This window comes from Aedes aegypti, chromosome 3 (assembly GCF_002204515.2).
Source record: "Aedes aegypti strain LVP_AGWG chromosome 3, AaegL5.0 Primary Assembly, whole genome shotgun sequence".
NCBI classification, from domain to species: Eukaryota; Metazoa; Arthropoda; class Insecta; order Diptera; family Culicidae; genus Aedes; species Aedes aegypti.
This window is the reverse complement of record NC_035109.1, coordinates 4,892,955-4,914,114: the sequence shown is the minus strand read 5'-3', so window position 1 is coordinate 4,914,114 and position 21,160 is coordinate 4,892,955. Positions and strand designations below refer to the sequence as shown.

At 37.1% G+C, this 21,160-nt stretch overlaps 1 protein-coding gene across 1 annotated transcript in view; it reads left to right on the top strand.

Annotated features, from left to right (window-relative positions):
* Positions 1-18,491: 18,491 nt before the first annotated feature.
* LOC5568427 (probable G-protein coupled receptor No18) overlaps positions 18,492-21,160 on the top strand; it is a 291,692-nt gene continuing 289,023 nt past the window's right edge. The window contains exon 1 of the mRNA XM_001652205.3: positions 18,492-19,998. The gene's annotated coding sequence lies outside the window, so the exon portion shown is untranslated. The remainder of the gene's footprint in view (positions 19,999-21,160) is intronic.

Here is a 21,160-nt window from a genome sequence, read left to right as displayed (position 1 = left end):
CGATTGAGTGAATCGTAGCTGAACTGTTTATTGTTTGATCAAAACCTATATACTAAAGTATTTAAAAATGTATGCATGGTAAAAAAATTTAAACGAAATTTTCAAAAGAAAATTTGAAGTTCATTGTTCTTAAAAACCGCAAAATTGATGTTTTTAATTTTTGGATATGTTTTACAGCATATTGTTTGTAATTTCTTGCACAATGCCTCAAAACGGAAAATTTTTGGATAAAAAATAAATTAAAAAAGAAATAAATAAAACGAATTTATGTAAAACGATATTTTTGGAGCGTTTTTTTTTTTGAGTACAGAAAAATAACTTTATATTTTATATATGAAAAATTTCTATCGAAAAATACTCAAGTAAAGTAAAGTCCTCTTATCGCGGCAAGATCGTACAACCTTGGAGAAGGAGTTTGTTTTTTTGTTTTGCTTTTGTTTTTTTTTGTTTATTTTTGTTTTTATTTTTGTTTATTCATTACTGCAATTTTATTTCTTAATTATATCAACTACTTTTTTGTTTTCGTCACAATTTGTGTTTCAGAGATAGGGATAAACGAGTGATATTTCTGAGGGCCTTGAACTGTTTTTGCACTTGAAAATAGTTGGTTAAGTTCTTGTGCAATGATATCATATTCCTCAGTAGTTGAATAACAAAAGAAGATTTGTGTAAGCTGCTCTTCTTTCCGATTTTGAGCCCAATCATATAGTTCCTTAGCATTTTTTATCGGATGTTCACGTTCTTTAGCAAGACTGGCTCTGGTAGCCATACGTTTTAGTGTCCCTTCTATGGCATCGCATGGCCCTTTTCCATGTGATGTTGCAAACAAAAAATTCTGGAACGGAGAAACACGAAATATGCTTGAAAAGAGCCTATTTTTCTTTCTTTATTTGAAAATTTTATATAAATATGAGTATATCTCGAAATTGATGCAACCTAGAAAAAATTTACTTAAGCACTTTTCGATTGCAATTTTTCTGTACTTTCAAATAATCACATAAAAAAATATTGTTTTCCTCCACTTCGATTTTTTTCAAAATCTGTAATTTTTTAAAAATTCATAACTTTTTTGTCCATAATTCTTCCATTTTAAAACATTGTGCAATAAATCACATAAGTTGTCCCCTAAAACATATCCAAAAATAAAAAAAATCAAAACTGCGTTTCTGGTGAAAATCGATTTAAAAATTTTTTTTTTTGAAATAAAAAATAATCTGTAACTGTTTTTTACCGTGCATATTTTTCTCCATATAGTTCTTAGCACCTATAACTTTGTAGAAGATCTCAAATCGATCGGACAAACCGTTTTCGAGTAACAGTTTTTTAAAGATTTGCCATGCATTATCCGATACGCCCTTCTCAAAAATAAGGCGAGGTTCAAAATGGCGGTCTGAAAGTGCATAATGGCATTTTTGGTCATAAAGAATCTGTATGCAAATTTTCAGGCGATTCAAAAAATACAAAAATAATCGGGTTCGCGAAACGGCGTGGAACCAAAGACAAATTAAAGACCCCCATGTCCCTTGCAGTTGCCCAAAATTTTATGACTCATAAGGTAATCTAGAATGCCGTTCAAAGTGTACTGCGATCTGTCAAACTTGGGTACCTTTTGCACTACCGAGGGACCAAATGCAGTACTAGAAGTGGTACCCAATCTGAGCCCGAGTGGGACGGACCTGGTGGAACCGCTCTGGAACTATATTATGGTCTTAAAATGTCCACATCATACCCTTGCGGAACCGGTTCCGGAATACTCCGGCCAACCGTCGTTATATACTTGTGTACGAACTCCTGAATATGTCAGAATTTTCTGAAACAGGTTCCTAGTTCCATTATGCCCAGAATGATCATACCCATAACCCCCCATCCCCTCAGGGTTCCGTTCTAGAGTTCCATATCTTTCATATGAAGCTAAAAGAATGAAAATCGGTTCAAAAATGCATTTTTGAGAGCGTTCAAAAGTTATGGGTCAGTTTTGACCCTCAAGCCTGATTCGCTGCTGACAAGTAATTTCTCGGCCTATCTTGATGCATGGGAAATTTCTGCAAGAAATCGCTCAAGAATGTGCTTTTTTCTGATCGCAGTACGCAGTTGAAAAGAAATGTCAGTTCAAATGGGAGTCGCTGTAGAAAATTTCTGTAAGGAATCGGCGAAAAATTTCTTCAGCGATTCCTGTTCAGCAGCAAATTAGACTTTAATGCTTAATGTGTCACTTTTCTTGTAGCACCGCGCCTAGAAGTCGCTAAAAGCTCCGTTTAGCACGAAAATGTTCGTTTTAAGAAGTTAAGGAAAGTTAGAAAATTTCAGATTTCTATCTCCCTTCTCTACAAAGTTACCGTGCAGATGCAACAATGCACAAGGAAAGTTAACGAAATAGCATAATATGTGTTTATCAGAGAAGTAAAACGAATGCAAAAGGAAAAAGGGATGCTGTAACATTATATGAATTTGATTCACTTTTACTATATTCTTCTGTTTACACTACATTGAAATTTAAATATTTTTATCTGTGCAGACCTTGAATTCGGCATCTTTTCTCGAAAGGATATTTTAAAAACAGGAGCTTGCACATAACTCGAGATTGAAGAGACCATCGAGTTAGGGATGTATCGAGTGGAAGAACACAAAACCAGTGCAACTGCGATCCTAGGGACCATCGAGGTAGCCATGAAAACCAACTTCTTGGTTCTTTACTGCCGTTATACGCATAATTGTCCCATGTTACTTTTTGTGCATTTTGACTTTTTGTCATCAAACAGTTTATTTTTACGTATTGTTTTAGAAAACACACACCGAAAATTAACTTTGTTCGGAAACTCAATGAAAAGCAAGCCAAGTCAATTTGTCCCATTGTTGAATTTCCACGCATAACTGTCCCACTACTGTATTTATACGCATAACTGTCACACTATACAATTCGCTGCGCTGATCTAAAACAAAATAGTCAGTAGGCAGTTTTGAATTAGCTGGAGTTAGGGAAAATCGTTTTGAACACCTTCTTACGTTGGCTTTACATTCCATGTGGATCACAATCTGTTTTATGTGTTTGTATTATCGGGATGCATTCATCATTCATGCGAGCCTGACGTCAGATTTGATTGAAATTTTCAATATCAACATTTTATTTCCCATCCGTTTTTAAAGGAATTTCAGTTGAATTTTCAGGGTCGTTCACAAAATTCTTCTAGTGTTTGGAACCGCGGTCGTCGATTAAAAATTTACCGTAATTTTGGATTTATCACGGGGAGTAGTGAAATAATCCCACTTAAAGTAACCACTTTAATTTCGAGTCCATGGCTTGCGACTAATTAGCTTCATGATTTAGCAAACCAAGTCTAAATAAAAATAGTTCGACCGTTTGGCCACATGCTGGGTTGTTCCGAATACCGATTCCCTGGGGGAAATGGCTTCTAAACCGTCGGTTCTGAAACATAGCTGGCAACATCAAACTACATAAATTCCCAAATCCAGGCTGAAGAAGGTAATTCAAAGGTTCTTGGATAGCAGGTTGTTTTGGATACCCTGTTCTCCAGAGGAGGTGACCATTATATTGGCTCTCTAAATAACTCATCCACTCTTTTTTCACTAACTCATTAACTGTCTCATTATCACACATACAGAAAACTTAGCTTTCCATCCTAAACTATAAAATCGTATTTCTTCACTTCCCCACACGTGGCTCCGTTTGGCACATGTCACTTGAGCCGTCATTGGGTGCCTTAACATTGTCTTGAGGAGAATCTATGACAAAAGGTCGAAAGACAAAAGGTCGAAAGGACATAAGGTCGAAAGACAAAAGGTCGAAAGGACAAAAGGTCGAAGAACAAAAATGAAGGGACAAAAGGTCGAAAATATTTTTTCAAAGAAGGAAAAATTTCCCACCATGCAAATCATTTTCGACCTTTTGTCCTTTCGACCTTTTGTCGTTCGACCTTTTGTCCTTTCGACGTTTTGTCTTTCGACCTTTTGTCCATAAACCTCTTGAGGATATACAGTCTCTGCATTCGATACAATCTATACGTAAGAACGGTCATCTACAGCAGTATGCTTAGCACATCATTGGTCACTACTATCAGTGGGACTGTTATGCGTAGAAATTCACCAAAAACCCTGCATTTCTAGGCATAACAGTCCCACTTTGAATTTTGTAGCCTAATTTACTTTATTTCCATAATACAAACTCTTGACTCTAATGAAGACGCTATTCTTTATACTATTGTAAAGATACGAGGCCTAAATGTGTTAAAATCTTTAAACGCGTTTATCTCGATTGCATATTTTGGAACATGGGACAATTATGCGTATAACGGCAGTTTAACTCTACGGCAAAAACAAGATAATGCAGTATCTTTGATTGTGTAAACATCAAATTTGGTTGTTAACTTGTGATGTCATTCATATCGTTGCATGTATAAATTACGCAAAGTTTATCATCTTCATATTTTCTTTTTCAAAGTTTTAATTGAATTGAATTTGAAATCCAAAAAGAACGTGATGTTTTTTAAATTAAACTTTTTTTCTTTGGAGACCGCAGTTTCTCATTTTACATTTAATTGAAACATGTTTCAACATTTAATCTTGCACACAAAAACTGCTGTGCAAATTATTAACCAAATATTGTCCCAGCAGTGCACCTAATTAATTTCACTCACTGCGTACAGCAAATTCCACCGGAAAGCGGAAAATAATTGAGCTGTCAAAACCGCTGCGGAAGTCACAAAACCGCACCATCGCTACTGAACTGGGAGAATGTTTGACTATCTTTTCTGATTGGTACGAATCGAGGTTAAAAAATCTGTAATTTTACATTAATTAAATAAATTCACAGCATGAAATGGACATGTGTAACAGCACCTGATGCTTTTTTTGTCGTTCTTATTCTTCTTGGCGTTTGAGTTCCACTCCAATAATCCGGGTGAAATCCATGAAACAAGATCCGAACCAATTTCACAGTATTAGTTATTTGCGCTGCAATATCCTTAAAACAATGAAAAAAAAAGACCCACATGTTCAAGAATCCACATGTGTCATGACAGCCAAAATCCTGAAAACCTCCATCGCAAAACAATAGCCCTGTGAATCGTGGAAGAACGGCACATCCAGGTAGAAAGTACTTGACAAATGACTGGTTTAGTGCACAAAACAACGTACAGCCAAATTTAATGCCCACTCAACACGAATTAACCCCGCTCACCTGGGAAATTGTTCACGTGTTCCGTGCGCGCTTTTTATGTCAGATTGCACGGCAAGATAAACGAACCGCGCGAGCTCTCACAACAGGAAACAGCAACCGAACGTTATTTATGGCCTGTCAACCATGTCTCAGCAGCAGCACCACCACCATCGGCTGGTGTTTCAGTGCACTGTCATTTGCGATTTTTCCGCCATCACAACGCTATTGAGGGGTAAAAGGTTTTTGCGACGATAAAAAAAATCAAAATGTTGACCATAAGCATAAGCATTGATGACCGCTTCGTAGTTGCGCGTTGCACTTCGTGATTGGCCAGAACAGAGATTATGATTAGCTTACCATACTCAATGTGCACACAACGAGAGTTAAAAGTTTATACAACTACATAATTCTATAAGAAAATGAAAATTCTGCACATAAAATCAAAAACTGCTGCATGATAAATTAAGCTATTAACCATTGCAATTTTATCATGTTCCAGAAAAAAAAAACAAAATCCACAATTTTTCGAGCTTCACACTCGTTTACCAATAATGGCTTGGGCGAGATCTAAATTATGCAAGATTTTAAGAGAAAAATTGTACCGTTAACCCTTAAAATCCTGGAACGTATCTTTAATTCTAAAATAGCCAAATTTGAAACAAACTCTCGTTTAGTCGGTCTTACAATCCTTGGGTTGGACATTCTCTTGACCGGGTGAGGGGTAATAAAATAAGCATGAACACGAGTTTTTTTTCCGGATTCCAATGGTTTTCTTAGATATTCTTGATACAAAACGCTCAGTTTAGAATGGGTTTTTGAATAGAATATAAGTTTAACCTTTTTAGGACGTGGCCACAATAGAATCTTCACCGGATATTTCGGAATATAGTTTCATGGGGTCGTGTTTGATGTTGCTTATAAACCATGGCACATCCATAAACATCAGAACATTATTTTTTCAATGGATCATTTGAATGCAAGATCCCACGGAACAACAATTCGAAAACCCCGGTTCCATTGTGGCCATTAAAAGTAGTGTTTTTTGGCGTTCCAATTAACTTATTCCTTTGGGTAGATGTGAATTTATGAATCACATGATATGGTTTCTAAACAATAGCAAATACGACCATTGAAAGTATATAGTGTTATTTGACGTTCCAATGAACACATTTTAATGCAAAGATGTAAATGCATTGAGCCGTATGGTATTGTCTTTAATCCATATCCGCCCAGCGTCCTAAAAATAGGACAGAAGCCCCGAACGTCCAGCATCCTATAAATAGGACAGTACTTGTAGTGAAAATATCTTGAAAATAAAGAGGTTCGCGAGAAAAATGTATTCTGCAAAGTTGATCACAGGACTGCTGACTTCCACTTGGTAACTATTGTAATTCAGAATTAACTCACCAGGTGGCGCATAGACGCCAACAAATGTTGCATCTATAAGCAAAATATGAAACAACTTTCCGACGTACAAATATTTGCTTCGTTTATATCTCCATCCAGCGATGAGATACAAAATTGGTGTCTTCGACAAAGTTGAACAACTAAATAATACCTACACGGTTAAAAACGAAAATACTAATTAGCGTGGTAATTATTATATTTATAATATATTCCTATTTTATGCATTCTGAAGATTATGAAATAAGCATCAGCTATTTCATTTTATACTTTGTCATGCTTTTCCGCGACTTATATTTTGTCAGGCATATGGACTGTCTCTCACTATTCTTGAGACTTGTGAAATCAAACTTTTTCATTGATCGTAAGTTATCCACGCCGTCGCGCTGGATCTCATCGCGTTTTCTTAGAAATTTCTTAGGTTTCCCGATAAATTTAAACATTTCCTCAAGTTAAAACCGTGTACTCGAGTGGTCATCGTGGCAGCACATCTGTTATTCGGTTTGCCAGCTAAATCAAGGCAGAAAACCAAAATTGTAAGGAAGGTTCCAGGATAATGGGCACTCCCATATCGTCGGCTATTCAACTTTCCTCCGAAATCGCTTCCGGAAGGATTTGCTCCCAAGAAAAGTTTTCACCCGAAGCGATGATGAATCTGACGGTAAGTCGACTGATTGCAAAATTTATGGTGTTCAGTTATCATTAGGGGAAATCAGGGTAAAACCGACACTGTGGGTAATCTCGACACCCTTTGATTTTTCATGTTTAGAGCAGATTTTCATGCAGTTTCCACCACGCTCTATCTTAACATGTGAAATGTTGTGTTTCGAATGAAATTACAACTGACACTACCAATAAACTGCCAAAATAAACAACAAAATCATATTGGATAACATAGAAGCAACAGCAGTTGCAATATTTTGCTTTTATTCTGTAACTATTTCGCATGTGAAATTTTTATAATGTCATTATTTGTTTTGCGTCTACGTCATCATTTACTATTATTACGTTGATACAACATGAAGGAAAAATTAATTTCTGACTTTTCGACAGCTGAAAACGTTATTGAAAAATAAATGTCCACTCGGGGTAAGATCGACACTTTCATTTGGGGTAAAATCGACATCTTACTTTGCTTCATAATCTAACTGCAGGGAATCTTTCTAATCGGAAAGACTATCTCTGTAGTTTATGTAAGTCTTTATTTTCGAATTCCAGTGAAGTTTACGGATTGCGAACTTGTTAACATGTAAAATATGACACTATGTGACTTGCCACAAGCTATCATTAAGTATTAAAATATATTTCTATGTTATCACGTTTCAACTTATTTGATGAAGCTTAAAGATGTTTTTCTCATTTAAAATTGAAGAATTAATAGAATTTGAAATATTATCACATAAATTAATCTTATTGTTTATTTACAAACCATGAGGTTCGACAGTTTTTATTATCTAAAAATGATTACACTTTTCTGTTTTGTTAGAATAAAAAAGTATTTATTTTTACAATCAATCATTCGCTACAACTTCATCTTCGTAAGCATTCCATCAACACAAATTAATAATATCCATGTGCATTCATCCCAATTTTATAATCTTAACATTGGACATCCGAAATTTTTACATATATTTAGTGGATCTTTGGCCTCTCCTCAATAATTTACGTAATATGTGATTAGTACTTTGGAGGAAGAGGTAATAAATGTCGAAAGTCATGTTTAAAGCATTCTTTTAAATATTCATTGTGATGGTGATGTTCACAACGTATAAATTATACTCAAAGTAGATGTGTCGGTTTTACCCCAACAGGGTGTCGATCTTACCCGCACTCTCAATTGTCTCACCTAAAAATGATGAAATATCAATTTGATTTAAATCACTATATAACCTTAATATATCATCCAGCGATCGCAAGGATTGATAGATTTATAACCAATATTTGATTCTACAACAATTTTAGGTTCGTTTAACAAGCGAAAGTACACTAATTTTATCAATAAGCTTAGGGTGTCGGTTTTACCCCGAATTCCCCTATATCACTATTTCGCAGTGAATTTCGTTGAGGTGTTTGATTCCGGTGGTCATAAGAAGCGAAGAAGATTTACAACAGGAGCAGTTGCTAGCACGAAGAATCACAATTTCAGCGGTACAGCGGTGGACAAAACTGGAATGACGTTGTTTGCCTAGGCAAGCAGCTAAAAGTTTTATAAAAATGTTAAATAAAGACAAAATGTTCATTATTTTTTGTTTTTCTCTTTCCATTTTTCAAAACAAACAAAAATGGCTAATTTTATTTATTTTATAGAATTATGCAGCTTTATGCATTACCAATAATAATTTTAGAAAATTCTTTCGCCGATATAAAACCAATTTATACTAGCAAAGATTTTTGCGCTAAAATGCATCCCAATGAGTGAATAGACTGAATGTAGTTTGGAGCGTTTTCCGAATTTAAAAGGTTCTATGCGAATACACGCAGAAAATAGAAAATACTAAAAAGATTAAATGTCATGTGACATTTAATCTTTTTAGTATTTTCTTTTTGCTGCGTGTATTCGCATAGAACCTTATAAATTCGGAAAACGCTCCCAAGATGGCGCTAGTGAGCCAAAACTTTATTTGCTCATATCTTAGCCCAGTTATGAGACACAAAAATGGTGTCTACGACAAAGTTGAAAAACTCGATACCTGTTCGCATAGAACCTCATAAATTCGAAAAACTTTACCAAAATGGCGCTAGTGAGCCAAAGCTTTATTTGCTTATATCTTAGTCCAGTTATGAGATACACCTATCTTCGATAAAGTTGATCAACTAAATGAGACCTATTCGCCTAAAACCTTATAAGTTCAGAAACACTCAAAAGATGGCGCTAGTGGTCGAACATTTTGATTGTTCATATCTCAGTTCAGTGATGAGATACAACATAGGTGTCTTCGACAAATGCGTACAACTGAATGAGATCTATTTACCCGAAAACTTTTTAGTTTAGAAAACATTCACTAGATGGCGCTAGTGAGCAAAGATTTTATTTTGCTCTCAGTCAAGTGACCAGATACAAAGTTTGTATCTTGGACAATGTTGGAAAACTAAATGAATCCTATTCGCCTAGAACCTTTGTTCACGCCAAACGTGAATTAAACAGCGCATTGCATTTTGCACCTATCTTCACTCTATCACCCATAGTGCCAACCCACGTCCACTGCGTGGAAGTGAATAATCGTCTGCTTCTAGCCAGTTGTATCCAACAGAAGTAGATACCCCATTTTCCTTAGTCTCCTGTTCATACTTTCACAATATCAACCACTAGAAATAAATCGATCCAAAGAGAACAGTTCGATAGTTGATCGCCGACCGATCAGTACGGTCCATAGCACATTTCTGTTGTGCCCCGAGCGCGCTTGTCGCCGTCGCACCCTTCGCCCACAGACTGGGTTAGGGTGTAGTGATCTGATTAGAGTTAATTACCAGTGTACATATGTAAATAAAGTAAAGTGTTCTCGGTGATTAATTTATCTCACTACATCTTCGGCCATGAGTACGGCCAGTCTATCACGGCGTCAACAACCTTATTAGTTCGGAAAACACTCACAAGGTGGCACTAGTTGTCAAATACATTTTTGACGTAGAACTACCACCTCAATCGAAGGACAAGACATCAAAGGTTCATGTCGTTTACTTACTGAATCCCACATACCTGTCCAAAAAGTTTAATAACTGTTTTAAAAGAGAACGTTGATTTCAAGCAAATCTATAAATGGGGGTGCTAGAGAAAATATGACGTCATTTGCTTTTCATTATCCAATTGGCTCGCATCTCAGCAGGCGACAGATCGGCATGCTCTGACCGGGCGTGCTTCTCAGGCACAGACATCGATAGCAAAGGACCCCCGTTTGTCGTGCTTCGTTCAAATCAAACTGTCGTACGAGCGAGAGAAGATGCCGTCCGAAGCCAAAGCCATCACCGCTGCCACCGCCAAGAAGATGAAGAGGAAGCAGTCCACAGGAGAATTTGCGTTCGAACTGTGAACACGGTCGTGCGAAGCATTGTTGCTTTGCGGTTTACCGCTTGTTTGCGTTCACCCAGCCATCGTCATTGCCGCCGCAAATTTCATCGACCGAGGAGCTGTTGACCCGCGCTTCAAGATTTCGACTCGTGATAAAATCAGCAAGATTTCAAGAGAGCAATGTTTCCAGATTTCGACTTTAGCCCGGTGATCCACTACCCGTTCTACCCGCTCAAATTTATACATTTGAGTTGAGGATTTCCCGTTTGACCATGATAATCAACTGATAACATCCCGCAGTGTTATTTATCTGTAACAGAATCGAAGCTAACAAAGCCATCGGCCCTTTTCAGGGCCATCAAACTAGTGGAAAAGGGTTGAGAGAAATATTTCCGACTTTATTTATGACTTCTTATATTCCTAAATCAATTTCACAGCTCCATACAAAATTTCATTTGTCATGAATAATTTATGACTCAACAATTTGGGACTGTATTCGCGGGCGCTGCTGCAGTGCCGTCGGGGTGAGTGCTCAACATTTCACAACGATTGTAAAATAGAGTGGCATTTCCAACAGCGTCTTCAATGTCAGCGTCATATTTTATGGGAACACTTTGATTAGAAAAATTATCACATGTAACAAAATTGCGACATATTTAGAATGCTTTTAAAAAGATATTCTCATTGAACAAGTGTAATAATTTTGGCACCCATGGATCAGAAATTTACCTTCATGATGAAGAAAACTATTGATTATCAATAGCACGTATTGAATATTTAGTTAATTTGAACCCTTCCAACAGTTCATGTTCGACCAATTTCTCACGCATTAGCATTCTCCGCAATTTTCAAGTAATTCCAAGCCTAACACATTACACTTTTTTATATTAAACTTTGGGAGGGATTATTAGAGTATGTTTAAAACTACAAATGAACTTTAACACTTCACTTTTTGCAAAAAAATAAAATACTAAAATCACTAATGTGAGCAAATACCTTTAAACTCTAATATGTGTTGCTTATCTTGACAGATAGGCCTATTTCATCTGCGACTTACAGACTTCTTCAGTGTCGAGCACTCGACACTGAAGAAGTCTGTAAGTCGCAGACGAAGTAGGCCTATCTGTCAAGATAAGCAACACATATTAGAGTTTAAAAGTATTTGCTCACCTTAGTGATTTTAGTATTTTTTTTTTTTTTTTTGCAAAAAGTGAAGTGTTAAAGTTCATTTGTAGTTTCCTAACACATTATTGGCACATACCCATTTTCCAGATTGGTCGATCAGAAAGCGAAGAGCACGAAAGGGAGGAGCATCATCTGCAATTCTAAGGTTATAAAACATGCTTCCTTTGTTGGATTCAGTTTCTTTCCATTTCCGCTTTCCAGCTGGTAAGAGCTTCTCCGAACTTGCTTAGCGAGAAGTACCTCGCTGCTAGTAACCTGCTGAGCTGTTAACCTTCAAACTGTCAATACAGCATCTGGTTTGTGTAATTCAAGATCAAAAGATTGTTGCACCCATGAAATATTCAGCTGGTTTGTCGTATAAACAGAGAACTTATTCACTATACACTTTCGTTGAGGTTTCCCTGTTTAGCCATGGCAATCAACTGATAACGTAGTGCTATTCATCTGTGACAGCATACAAGCTCAATCGGCCCTATTGAGGGCCATCAAACGTTCTTAAAAAAAAATATATATTATAAATTTTGCACCCTATCGGACGCGACGATTTGTAATCGTCGCCTATGAAACCGTCGCCAAAATCGTCGCCAGCCAAACAACCGCTGTGAATTTTACGTTTCACCCAAGGTATTTATAGAAAGGTACATTGATCTAAGCAGTCAGTGGATGCGGGGAATGATAAGCAGCGAGGGGGTAGAAAATAACAGCTGGCGAGTTGGCTGGCTGGCTACTTCCTTTCCCCTCCGCTGATTGATCTCGTTTCCATGGCACAATGATTATTTTATTATGTTTTCAAAAACAAATTGAAAATGTGTGCTCTACCAAAGACAGATTCCGAGTAGTAATGAGTTCTCTAAAGTTCCTATTTTTAACACGCTAACCCTGGACCATCCAATTTTTCTACAGGATGAACGGGACAAGCTGGCTGACTTCGATTCGGAATCGTCAACGGCGCTGGATCCGGAAATGGCAAGCGAGATAAGTTCAAAATCATCATGAAATCTAGCACAAAATGCTACGCTTGGGAACGAATGATAATTTCCGATGAACGCAAGTGAAAAACCCAACAGTGACCCAACTACAGGAACCACGGAAGCTGCCTCCGCTCGCATTGTATCCGCGGCCAATATGGGTCATATGATCGTGGGTATCAACACGGTGCAGGCACCGAGATGCAGGACTTCCGGCCAGCAGGAAAACAACTAATTGTGCTCAGTCTACATCAACATCTGGTCAAGCAAATGGGAGTGGTGTGCACGCCAAATTCCTACTGGGTTGCATTCCGGGAATTCCAGCGTTGTGAGAAAAGAATAACATCAACCCTATTGGCACGGTACGTGGTGACCAGCGCAGGAGGACCTTTATGCGGAGACCATTTTTTTAACGGCTTACCCGGAAGTCGTGCGACCTTGTGAATGCTGGGTAAGATCGGCATCAGCAATATTCACCAGGGGATCACTGTCTACTGGTGCAGGCCATCGGATAGAGGACGTGGAAGATTTCCCGGATTCAACGAAGTTTCTGCAAATTTAGAGTTGCAACAATGGATTCAGTAGCAGTTAAATTATCATGATTGATGTTTTACCTAGTGTTACAAGAATTAAAGCGAATTTATTAATAAATAAAGTAGTTTTTGTATGAATTTAGAATCGTTTAAGTTGTTTTAAAACGAAATGAAAATGAAACACCATTTTAGAGCACGGGCTAACTTAATCTAGACAGTGATGAAAGCAACCTAATCTTCAGGCCGATTTCATCGAAGTTATACTAAGCCCGTTTTGTTGGCGCTAAATCCAGGTCTGGGGTCAACCAGGAGAGTAGTGATTTAGTATGACTTCTAAACTATTTAGTTTAGATTTTTTTCAGAGTGTAATGTGCAAAAATGTATCATGAGGTTTAAATATTTTATAGTATGTACCGTACATACACTGCCCATACTCGCACAACAGTTCCATTGATATAGGAAATCTCATAGAATATGGGACTGTTTTTAGAGTATGGGCAGTACAACCGGCGATTATAGTTACTGCAATGGACATAGGTGTACTATTGTGCCACAACTGTTTTCACATCATGTTACTGAGAATAATAATTACATTACATATTAAGGTCTTTAATTGCATCACCATCGAGTCAGCTTCTTGTAATGAAAATGTATGATCAGCACTGAATAATTCAAAAACAGAATTCTCAAACTGCGGTTGAATTATAGGAAACAAAGCGAAGTGGTTTAAGGGGAAACATGTTGCTAGGATCTCAAGGCTTGCTGGCCTGGTGAAGCATAACAAACCAGCCAGCTGTCTGATTGTTTTCCAATATGGCGGAATGCCCTATTTGACACATTGATCTACCTCCCTTTTAAATACCTTGGTCTTCTTTTTCTGTGATTGCTGAGTTTTTTCTTATTCCACTTTGTGTTTATACCAATTATGCGCATGCTGTTCAAATCCTCACATGAACCTCTCAGCAAAACATGATTGAGTTTGCATCACATCGAATCATAAATAGCCGTTTGAGTGAAATTTCATGCCAGCAAACGTAGCAGACATTAGAAATAATTAATCTTCTGCTTAGATTTATCAGCAACTTTGGAAAAAAAATTGCTCCGCCGACTGAGGTTTTCAATAACAGTTTACTTTGAACACAATACTTTTCACTTTTTCAGCCATAAAAACGGTGGGCTGCATTTGACGTTTCGTGACAGGGGGGTTTAGGGACAAAATGTCGAAAGACAAAACGTCGAAACCCAAAACGTCGAATGCCAAAACGTCGAATCCCAAAACGTCGAAAGGGACAAAACGTCGAAAGCAGTCATTTTTCAAGCGTTGCCAAGGAAAAAATAGTTGCGATGCAAACGGTGTTGGAAACAGCAAAATATTCAATTTTTCATCAGAGTAAGCATGGACTCTGTTGAAAAATCGAAGATTTTCAGAAATGTTATTTCTGGCCAGAGAAGAAGCAATGCAGCACTTCGAGAGGATGATTAAAAATTAAGCCCGAATTAAAAGTAGGTAAGCTTTCTTTCGTTTTTCTTCTGGACTCACAAAACGGCAGATGAATGGTCCTTGGCAGTGATCAATTCAAACTTTATTTCTACTACTCGTAGATGAACAAAATTTCCTTTCCACCAAAGCAAAATGAGTGTGGGAACTCCAACAATTTGGTATATTTAGAGCGTAAGCCTTTCATTTAATGTGGTTATACTTAAAAAAAGCTTGTGTAGATAGCTCAATTGTTTTAATTAAGTTTGTTAATATTTTAAAGTTAAAAAACTTCTCAAAAATCAATGCAATAATTGTTTGAAGGAGAATTGGATTTCCTTCCGGTTGATCTATCTGCTGATAAATAGTGAATTATTTATTCTTATAAAACAAACTCATTCTTTTATAGAATTTGTGACATCAATTCAATCAAATTTACAACTGGATTCAAGACATTTAGATGATTCTTTATTCATTGAAAATTCACTCATTCTTCTTTCAAACAAGAGCAATTGATTCAATTTATTATTTTGCTTTTCGGGAACAGAAATTCTTCATCAAAATACAGTAAGTTTCAAATATGTAGTATTGAAATGACTTCTATACATTTGACGCACTGATTTATTTGTAGAGCATGTATATTGTTATGTCGTATGAACTACAAATAGAACAATGCAAGCATCAATTGATATTTTCATCAGATCCGTCCCACTCGGGCTCAGATTGGGTACCACTTCTAGTACTGCATTTGGTCCATCGGTAGTACAAAAGGTACCCAAGTTTGGCAGATCGCAGTACACTTTTCACGGCATTCTAGATTACCTTATGAGCCATAAAATTTTGGGAAACTGCAAGGGACATGGAGGTCTTTAATTTGTCTTTGGTTTCATTTCAAAACACGAACCTTGCAGCCCCCTTCCAAAGTTTGCCTGCAAATAGCACATCGATGAGAGGCTCAAATAATTATTTTATAACTTGAAGATTTATCGAGGGAAATAGAAACAAAAGGATGTAAGTGACAGTAAGTGTAAGTGACAGTAAGTGTAAGTGTTGGACAAAAAAAAACACCCAAAAATACCGTTGAAAAGCTCGGAAACTGTTCTCTTCTTTTAAGTTTTTTGTATATAACTGAAAATCGACCAAAATGTCATTCGCATCCTTTTGCGTTTGGGCCCCTCAATAAAAAAAAAACTTGTACTATTTCGACATGTTTTGATTATTTTCAATTCGATTTTATTTTATTATCTCTTCCAGAACAATAAAAAAAATTGTAAAAGGTGATAACATGGAAAAATCATATCTTTAGCTATTCTAACTGTTCAAAACATTGTTTAGTTTTTGGATTTTACGTAACATTTTTATCTATTTCCTTCGTATTCCTTGTGAATTGAATAGATGGACGTTTTGTTGGACATACTCGTTTTATTTTCTTTTCAGCGTTTGTTTTTTCGACGTTTTGTCCCTTTGACATTTTATCCTTTCGACGTTTTGTCCTTTTGACGTTTTGGCTTTCGGCATTTTGTCTTTCGACATTTTGTCCCTTCGACATTTTGTCCCTTCGACATTTTGTCCTTTCGACATTTTGGCATTCGACATTTTGTCTTTCGACGTTTTGTCACCCAACCTAGAAGTAGAGTACTATCCCAAGTAACAATTTCAGTGCTGTTTGATCTTATATGTAATTTATGGAGGTTTTATTAGAGATGTATTCATTCCTAACAGATTTGTTAAAGCATTGCAAAGTGCCAAACGTTCCCACTTTTAAATGCTTTATAGATATCTATAAGAGCTACCGTTAAAACTTATTTGCTGGCCACATTTGTTGATAATAAATTGAATTTTGAAGGAGCTGTGTAGTGTCTATTAAAACCTAAACATAAAACCTCATCTTGCTTGTCTTGTCAAGGCATGGGTAAAACTTCTAAGACTACACTAAGTCATGTTAAAGCTTTCTTAAATCTCAACTGTCTGATGCATGTTATTGAAATGCAGTCTGCGTGTGGTTATCAATATCATTATGTTGATAATGATAATCATGTAGTGAATTATGGATTAATCAGAACGCAAACATAGAAATGACAAATATTCCTCTCGAAGAACAAACAGACTACCGTATAAAGCATATTTTTCCCATGCTTGCCTGAACTTCCCGTTCTAGTGGGACAACTATACTGCACACAACAGCTGAGCTACACGAAAAAAGCTTTCATTTTTCAGGCACTTATCACTTACCGTTTTCTGCATCAGTACAACGAATCAAGTACGGCAGGCTGCATAACGGCACAAATCTAATAAAATGAATTGCATCACAAAACTGAATCTTCCGATTTGTTTACCTTTTTGAAAGCACTAGCTTTCCTGAGTGCATTAAGTTTAAGTCAAGGCTCCCAAAAAACTTATTTGTCTTAGTGCAGAACAAATATTCTGATTTAGGAATATTTTAGTCAGTGAGGGTTTTGCGCACGGGTTCTTAAGATCAAAAGCGTTTATGAATGATTATATTGTTCAGAATAATCACCAATTGATCTTTAGCTATCCCAGACAAGACCAGCAAGATTTAACTGGACGGAATCCATTTTTTTTGTCGCCGTTTCGGATTGATAATTACAATATGCAATCAATTTATGATTGAGATCAGCATGAAATCATTCTGAAAATGGAATGGAGTAAAATATTAGATAGCCAATAATGATGTCGTAACTGTGGCGCGTTGCTGTAAATCGAAAAATTTAATTTCATTCCGCCAGTAAAATTTTAATGGCAGGAATTTCACGCGATCGTAAGGAAATTTTCTGCCACGCAAAAAATGATTATTTTAATTGATTATTATGAGTCGGCAGACATCATGACGGTTTCAATATCAAAAAAAGGTTATGGTTTATAAACAACTTATCGGTTGATGTTTGTTAGTTCATAAGCTTTTAACATTATAGCTCTTATGAATGTTTTATAGCATACAACAAGGTTAGATGTATTCATACGATACACAACTAAGAAGTTTAGAAACAGGTATAGTCTTAACAACCTCCTGTAGTGTGGGCTTTTTCGGGCTTAACGGAGTTTTATTAAAGGTTTATTAAGGTTATAAAGACTAATAAGTTCTAAAATGAGTTTTAACGATATGGTGGTAACAACAGCTTGTAGTAAATGCAAAAAACTAAAAATGTTACTTGGGTAATGTCACGAGTGTTCACGTTGCAGTTAATTGTTGTTCTATTCTCAGATATGGAAGCAATCAATACTCAACACATTTAATGCCACGTGTGGCATTAATTGTTCCGAATATGAGTCAAACCGGTGTTTTGATCCCTTTGTTGATCGATAGATCCCTTACTCGATTTATACGAACTAATTATTGATCTGAAGATCCATATCGATACAGAATGAGGTAGAATTTACTGCAGTTTCTTCTAATCAAGCACTGTTTTCCAAAAATTATGATTATGGCAAAGAAAGCCTCTAGTGGAAATTTTCTTAGAACATTAGGCTGATGAGAATCAGCATTTATAGCAGTGAAGATGCTATGCAAAGATATGAAGAAGGAAAAGTATTATTTTATTAGATCTGCAGATATCACATAACCGAAAAACAACTCCCAGCATCTAAGGGGCCGTCCATTAATTACGTATGGGTTTATGGAGAGAGGAGGGGTTGAGATTTTTGATATTCATACAAAAAATCTTGCCATGGGTTCAAAAAACCGCAAAAATTGTCTTACGTAATAAATGGACAGCTCCTAACGTGATGCGATCGTTATCGAAATCTAAAACAATTTACCTAATACCTATAACGTGAACGAATAGAAAGTTCATTTTTCGGATAGCTTGTGCTAGCCTGCACATCTTGATTAGCGTTTATGATATACTCTACCACCAACCAAAACATATTCGAGTTCATTTCATTCATAAAATTGGCACTACGTGAACCCGGTTTTCCCCGCTGCAATGCTTTTCGCGCCCAAAAGAAAACTCTCTCCACTCATTTCCACTCGCTCTCGCGGCAACTCATTTCCCACATGGCCCACTCACTCGTCGTTGATCCCGCATGCATATTCGCGCAGGTTATCGCTCGATGATTGCTCTTTCTTGACGATTGCCACACCATCCGGTCGGAGATACAAACGCCAGAACAGACACTTCCACGGTCCTCAGATGGACCAACCAGTCGTCAGTCAACGTCGGAATGTGGTTGTAAGCGCACCGAAAATCCTCCGGTATCTCCCCATCAGCTCCGAATAGGGTTCTGTATTGGGTCTCTTCTCACTGGATAAAACTGACTGTTGATGATTATTACTGTGTTAAATCTCCAGATGTACTCGAAGTGCGGAAAATGGGATGCCGCCATCCGGTAGTTTAGCAGTGTGATTGAATTTGTTTTCACCAAGAGAAGCGTGTTCAACTGTTCGGGCGGTTGGGGCGTTTCTCCAAACAGGAAAAAGTAAAGTGTTTACGTGGAAAAGCGCGAAGGTTAACACTCAAGTGAGGCGAAGTGCGCTCGATAGCGGCGTTTTTCCCACGGCTTCGATGTTTCTTCAAAGTGTGTTTTGCCATTGACAAGAAATGTGATTTCCGAGAAAAAGGGGGAACAATTTACTATGCCGATGTTGACGAAGATGGACGGAGTCTGGGCAGAAAAATGTGATTGCACCACCATCAGGTCGTATTAGTAGGCTGTGAAAAACGTGAACGCGAGTGATGATAACGATGAAAATTCGCACCTGCTGAGAAATTCGGTGGAGAAAAACGACGGGTGGGAAATGTGTTTACGAAAAAGTGGAAGAAAATACGCGAATGAATTAATTTAAAAGAGTGCATATTTTCCCATTACCAGAACAAACACGTTAGCATTTCATCACATCGTTGGGTAGAATTATGAAGAATCAAATGATGATAATCTACTGTTTCCAAATGGCAAACGGTTTGATCAGTGTTCGCGCTAGCAAATAATTACACAAAACCAGAATATAAAATATCCGGGTAATGTTATTTCTCCAAAGCAAACATCAGTGCCAGCAGTGTCAGGAATAACACGAAAACACGTTCTACAACATCAATAACATGCAACAGTGAATGTGCACGAGGTATAAATAACGCAATTATCGTGTTTTTTGGTCACTTGACCGGCGTGGCGTTTCCCCGAGGAAGTGGTGGTGGCCTGCTGTGATTGAGAATCCGTCACAACCAGAAGGAAAGGGGCAGCAGCCATCCGTCACGGCCAACCGTGATCTCCAAAATTACGCCCGATCGTTCGCGGTGAGTTTGTTAGCGGTGCGCATATGTCTGTATCAATGTGGATAGTATATAAATAATCGCGATTTTTATGGTTCTGCTACATTTCCTCACATTTAACGGTTTTTGGCACTGTCTGTCAGCATGGGCGTAGCCAGAATTTGTATCTGTAGGGGGAGCATTTAAAGATCATTCACGAATTTCACTCAAAAGGATAACCATAGATAACTTTTGCTCCTTTTTGCATAAAAGATAAGTGATGTGTCTCCATCGACTGACAATTTCAACCTAGCCTGTCGTTGTAACTGTGACCTCAAATTACGAACTAGATCGAGAGAATTCAATTCGGAGTCTGCCAGTAAAAAATATATTTTTATTATTTAAAGAAATTGTGCATTTTGGTGTACGAAACATATGAAGATGGATCGAAGTCAAACCTCAAATTTTCAAGAGAACAAATCTGAAGAACAGAACAGCCACTCAAGCTGAAAATTCATCGGAAAAGTCATACCAGCGAGTGACTAATCGATCAAGTTTTCAGCTCAAATGAATGCTCGGTGCTCCAGTTTTGTGCTCATGAAAATACGAGGTTTTGCTTCGATTCATCTTCACCTTAAGCAGGCTAAAATGTGAACAATCTGAGGTCATCCAAATATTTCTTGGAGTTTAGACCTTCGATTCTATATACGAATTAGGAGATCTATTAACCATTTCTATGTATTAGAACACCTCGTTTTTTCGAATCCCATGATGATTGTTATATTTCAAAAAATCATTTGTTTCATCATGATCTCCGTTTTGGTAACTTACTGAGTACAATAGGTGTTCTAGTTTACCCAAAAACTTCTTGGAGTGCACACCTCCAATCTACTGGTTAAGTAAGCAATCTTTTGACGGTTTTTCAATACGGTTGAGACATTTAACAATTCATATAAGTAAACGCAGTATTTTATGGATGTGTACCAATGTTCTAGGTCCTCCATAGACCCATGGACTATAAGCAAGTGGATCTACAAGCACGAGCAGTGAAAATATCGAGGGTTTTTAATAATGGCATAGACTCTCATCCCATCAGAAAACTAAACGGGAGTATTGCATTGATTCATATAGATGTTTTTGAGCCTCCAAGGACCTCATCGAATATAGGCCTTAGGGTCTACAGGCATCACCAGTGTTCTATTGATGG